Source organism: Cydia amplana, chromosome 5, assembly GCF_948474715.1.
Source record: "Cydia amplana chromosome 5, ilCydAmpl1.1, whole genome shotgun sequence".
In the NCBI taxonomy this organism is placed as follows: Eukaryota; Metazoa; Arthropoda; class Insecta; order Lepidoptera; family Tortricidae; genus Cydia; species Cydia amplana.
In genome coordinates this window covers 18,209,492-18,215,491 of record NC_086073.1, presented here as the reverse complement: position 1 = coordinate 18,215,491, position 6,000 = coordinate 18,209,492, and the positions used below count along the sequence as shown (strand labels likewise).

The 6,000-nt window shown below is 34.6% G+C and overlaps 1 non-coding gene across 1 annotated transcript; it reads left to right on the top strand.

The window, feature by feature from the left end:
• The first annotated feature begins 1,588 nt into the window (after positions 1 to 1,588).
• Positions 1,589 to 1,662, top strand: Trnai-aau (transfer RNA isoleucine (anticodon AAU)). The gene has a single exon. It is a non-coding gene; the product is annotated as a tRNA-Ile (tRNA).
• The last annotated feature ends 4,338 nt before the right edge of the window (positions 1,663 to 6,000 follow it).

Here is a 6,000-nt window from a genome sequence, read left to right as displayed (position 1 = left end):
AGATACATCAAATACTAGATAATACAAAATATATGAAGGTGTAGTACAAAAGCGAGCTTATCCCTACGAGGGATCTCTTCCAGTTATCCGGAAAATTGTATCTATTATGATAAATCTGGACTTATACTTACAGCCATATTCGAACTTTAAGATACCTAAGTAACTTAAGTAAGTACCTAATACGTCAAATATAAGATATTGAAACGATATGGATTGGATATGTCAGTGTCAAACAAGTGTCAAAAGTGACGCGTTTGTTTGAAGAAACGTCACTTTTGACACTTGTTTAACGTATCTTAAAGTTCGAATATGGCCGTTAGTGTAGGTACTCACACGGCGCGCTCATTCTTTCTTCCGTGGTACTCACCTATTAGGTAGGGTTGCCAATGTTGCTGCATGAAAAACTGGAATATCCTGACCTTTCAATGTAACTACAAGTACCTGTACCTAAGGTTCCATAATAAAACTTGTTCGTCGGACCTGACATATAACTCTGGTGATAACCTATACTGATAGTTACAATAAGAAATAGCTTGTAAAAGCACCCCTCTAATAGCCAGTCAGTAGGCAATCAGTCTAAGTGAGGCATTATCATGATTTATTGCAGACTTTTACCTAATTAGGCCTCGGCCGAATGAATGACGTCACTATAATGAAAACAGACAAGGAACTACGTGAAAATACTAACAAGCCTTCCTCCTTCCAAGAAAGAAAGGCAATTTTCACCTCAGCAGCTCGAACAAGGGTACTTTGCTACTTAAAAAGATAGAAGAGAGTGAGACAAAATGAGCAAAATGCGATTTTGCTCACTGTTTTTAAGTAGCAAAGTACCCTTGTTCGAGCTGCTGAGGTGAAAACTTAATTGTTGGTATATCTTAAGAAAACATGAGTGAATAGGTAAGTGATGAAGAAGGAATACATTTTTCGGGTTCTCTAATATGTTCTCACTGCTGAGGTGAAAAGTTTTGTGAACTACACGAGATCAAAGTTATTTACATCTCGTGCGCTTTTGAGTCCCTTACTACGCTCAAGATTCTAAATTAGATTCACTCGCTACGCTCGTGAATCTATTATAGAATCTTTCGCTTGCACGGGACTCAAAATAAGCACTCGAAGAAATATCAAACTTTGATCTCTTGTTGTACAAATAACTATTTAGTTTTACTGAATTTGTCAGCCTCCAAATTGTACGCTTTTCTTGGGTGGGTTTCAACTTAGTTAAAATATGAACCAATAGATGGCGCTAGTAGTATGGGTCAATTTGTGAAAACTATTTAAATTTAATAAAATATTTGATTTAATAAATATTTTACGATTACAGTTTTACACATAGTTGCAGAAGTTTACTTTACATAATATGTATAAATAATGTGAATTCAAGTTAAGAGTATTTTAAACATCATAATTTAATAGAAGTTTGATGTTTAAAATAAAACTTGCACAGTCTGTGCTATCAGAATCACTGCCGAGATAGCTTGGTCTGATTGATAGCAGTCATAATAGCAAATGAGAAGACACCACAGACACCCACAATACGTTGTTCGTATCCTAAACAAACATGATCCGTATTTTCGCCGCTATAAACAACGGCCCATTAGCTCAGTTGGTTAGAGCGTCGTGCTAATAACGCGAAGGTCGCGGGTTCGATCCCCTCATGGGCCACGATTCTTTTTGCTTTTTTTATTCGATTACGTTCATTTTGGTGTTACATTTCCATGCATTTTTCCATTATTCATTAATTTGATAAATGCCCTCACAAAACAATCTAGAACATCATTAAAACCAAATTGCAAGCTAATTCGAAATTCATCGTGCAATTGCCACTCCGTACATGTATAACCAAATAAAATAATATCATTCAGAAATCATCCTGAAATATGTATTGCAAGTAGGAAGGCGGTGGACGAAAGAATAGGTTTCCCCGAGGTATTTTTCATCCGATTGAGTTAAATTTTAAGACGAAACAGGAGCTGAGATTTAAATATTTTAGGTAAATATACCCGTCTCGCTAACGGAAGCGGCTCCTAAAACTAGTGCGATAAGGACAAGGCGATAAATCCTGCGTAAAAATCTCAAAAATCGAGGTTTCGTACTCGACTGTTTCCTGCTCCAAAACTTAACCAATCGTAACCAAATTTGGAAATCTAAATGATTATGACATTATCTCTGTCGGACCGTTTTGCTTTTTTGGCTAATTGATATCAGTTTTGAATACCACGCCTCTCATTGCGGCATAGTCAATTAGGCCATTTTGGCCATTTTTGAAGGGCTCTTAAAAAACAAAAATATCAAAAAAAGCAAAACGGTCCAACACAGTTATTGACAATATTAATCTGTGTTGAAAAAATGATTGCTCTAACTTCAAAACCCACGGAGGAACAGTCGAGTACGTTTGTATGGTGAAATGACCACTCCTGTTGCCTCTTAAGAATCTGAAGTTACCTCCTGCTGTGGAAAGATCCAACCACTTGGGAGTTTCCGCTAAAAATGGATTAAGCTAACACTACCTAACGTATATACGCTAACGCTTTAAACCGACTACCGTTAGTATCCTTGTAGTATATATACACGGTTTATTTACCGGCAGTCGAAATAGTGTATATTTACTTGTATAACTACTTAGCATCTCATTACCTAATCACATAACCACGCATCCACGTTCCGAACTAGATAAAACTGCTAATGCGAAAAAATACCTTTATTTTAATTTCAATCCTAACTCAAAGTAACAAAGTTTATTTTATTTTATTAACCACCTGTAAAGGCTTCGGAAAATATTTAAGTTAAATTATACCTACTTTAAATCTTATATTTGCTTGGAGTAAAATAGAGGTGTGAATTTCAAATTCAGTAGTCAGCAAACAATTGAATAACGTGGTCAGACCAACCAGTGTGAGTTGGTCTAACGTGTGTTTCAATTGCCTTAAGAAAATATTTGAGCTAAGGTGAATTTAAGGGTCTTTATAATTTGGTCGAAATAGATGTAAATACGATTTGGGAAACCAGTTATAACTGGATTCGAATTAGATTCTAGTTCCCCTTGACTTTGACAGTGGTTTTTAATAGGAAGCATAATTTTATGTGTGCGATATATTTTTATGTACAAGGCTGTTGGTGTTTGTATTAATTTTTCGTTCGCTTGTTTTCGGACCAAGGTTCAAGGATTGATTTATATGATAAACAAAACTTATGTTTATTTTATCGATGTTTTATCTTTCATTCTTTGTCGTCATAATATCACATATGTATATTATATATTAATCATGTTGTAACACAAGAAAAGAGTTACCTATGTGTAATTTGTAAGATATCAACTTATGCATATATCTAGTATGTGAGTATAAATTAACCTGTTGTCTGTGTATGATAAAGATAACCTAACCTAACCGAATTTTTAGTCATATTTTTTTTATTATTTCGTGAACTATATTTTTGCTCTATACAATCTACCTATAATCTATCAATGCAATCGAGGTTTAATTTAAACCCACGATTTTCAACCACCACACACATATTAGTAAAAGGTTAATAAAACAAAATTCCAATTCATTAAGGTATGCATTTTTATTACAATAACATTTTCCCATTTACATTATCTTACAATAATTACATGAGGTGCAAATAGAGGCACTTGTAAAGCGATTCACATAATACAATCTGTTGCACAAATGTGCATTAGGGTATTATTATAATAGTCTGTTACATTCTGCTTTTACATCCCAGATACTAACCTCCTAAGGCTCACGGTCCTACCTATAGTACTTATTAAGTTCGATGAAATTAAATCATTTTCAATCGGAATAAGTTGCATTTGCTTTGTTTCGTTCAATTTTCAGACAAAGCAAAATCAACTCTTTTTCCTACTATTTAGATAAATTCGGAGAGAATTATTTATTGTATGGCAGGGACGGGTTCCCCTCATCTGGCATAATATTGTTTGTCAGAAATACATTTCGCATAACGTGTATCGCAGAAACACTTTTAGTCGAATGATAATTTTGCATAACTATTACTTGGCATTACTATTTACTATCTACAATACATTTTGCAGCATATCATTAAGCAGAAGATTACTGTTGCCGACTTTCATTTAGCATAATTTTATGTACCATAACCATCCTGCAGCATACTCTTATTATGGCATAATGTTTTTTTCTGATAGGAGAAAAGTGGGTAAGAACTGCGACCCCAACAAAATTGGACATGTGCCAGAAAAGAAGGTTAGGTTATGTTAGAATTGCGACCTCCGACAAAAACGAATGGCTGTCAGAAAAATAGGTTAGGTTAGGTTAGAGCTGCGACCTCCTACAAAAACGAACGGCTGTCAGAAAAATAGGTTTGGTTAGGTTAGAGCCGCGAACTCCTACAAAAACGAATGGTTGTCAGAAAAATAGGTTAGGTTAGGTTAGAGCTGCGACCTCATACAAAAACGAATGGCTGTCAGAAAAATAGGTTAGGTTAGAGCTGCGACCTCCTACAAAAACGAATGGCTACCAGAAAAGTAAGATCAATTGCCATAAAAACAGATTATATTAGAGCATACTAGGTACTGCAGCACATTGGTAAGTCAATTAAAACCATTTATAACATCACCTTTAATTAAACTTCATAGCTTTATGCCACTAAAATAGTATGCAATACATTTATCTGCGAAATCAATATTCGTTTAAAATACTATTATGATCATCAACAGTATGCCAAAATATGGTTCTGGATTATAAAACTCTGCGAAGTGATTGTATGCTGAATGATACTATGCGAAAGGTAATTATGCCAAACGACATTTCTGCCAAGTAACATTATGCAATACAAATATATGTCAAAAAACTTTCTGCAACACATTAGTAACTCGGCAGGGACATGTCGATAGATAGAATTTACTACCAATATTGTATTAAAATGACAGATGTGACGGATAAACTGCGGCAATCGAGCTGTTAGTATCTGGTATATAAAAACAAAGATTAGGTCCATTCGTATAAAATTATAGTTTCAGTCGATACGGCAGCAGCGGTCATTCCTAAGAAATCACGTAGCTTGCATCATCAACCGTAAACCCAGTGTCAAATTGTACTGGTAACCATGGTAACTCCAGGTTTAACCGGTTAACCCGGGTTAGAGGAATGGTGCAAGTGGCGCTTAGAATCAGGAGGAATAATCAATATGGCATAAAAGTGCCCCAATATTTTTATAAACTTTTTTCTACAGTCGCCATCACTTGGAGCGGCCGAAGTGCTTAAAAATATGTACTATCTGTACGTGCACTTTAACGACTTGATAATATACATTGTTCAGATATATGTGAACACCTTGGCCGCTCCGACATATTTGATGGCGATTGTACAATTCTAGAAAAGTAGCACATTAGACAAGCGCCATTTTCGTTGAAATGTAGAAACTGCGATTTTTGTTACTATAACATTTAACTGTTCCTATATAACTCTAGGCTATTATATTTATATATCTTTTGCGTCATTATAACGACAGATGTATATATTAAGCGTGCTACATTTGCATTGATTAAACAGATCTAACAAATAATTATAACTAAAATAATATCAAAAAATAACGAATCACACTGGCCTGAATAAAACACCAAATAAACACGAACCAAACATTTTAAGACATTCTATCAACAATAAAGTATAAAAATTTGGTTTTTTAACCGTTGTCTCAGGCACAAAACTATAATAAAAGGCCTTAGTTAAAGTACATCGCCAATTATTTTAACCTTCTTAAGGATTTCACTAGATGGCGCAGCGTTTACATTTTCATGCCTAGTCCGGCCAAGCTATAATATATATCTTCATACAGTGTTGAAATCAGGGATCGGATACCAATATTTTTTGTATGGGAACGGAAACGGTATTTTTTCGTTCTTTGCTAATTACTTCATTTCTAATTGAGCAATCTAATAATACGAAGTCGTAACCTAAAACCACAACTGAGTCCTACATTTCGAGTATAAAATAATTCGAAAAATATGGTTATTTCTAAGTT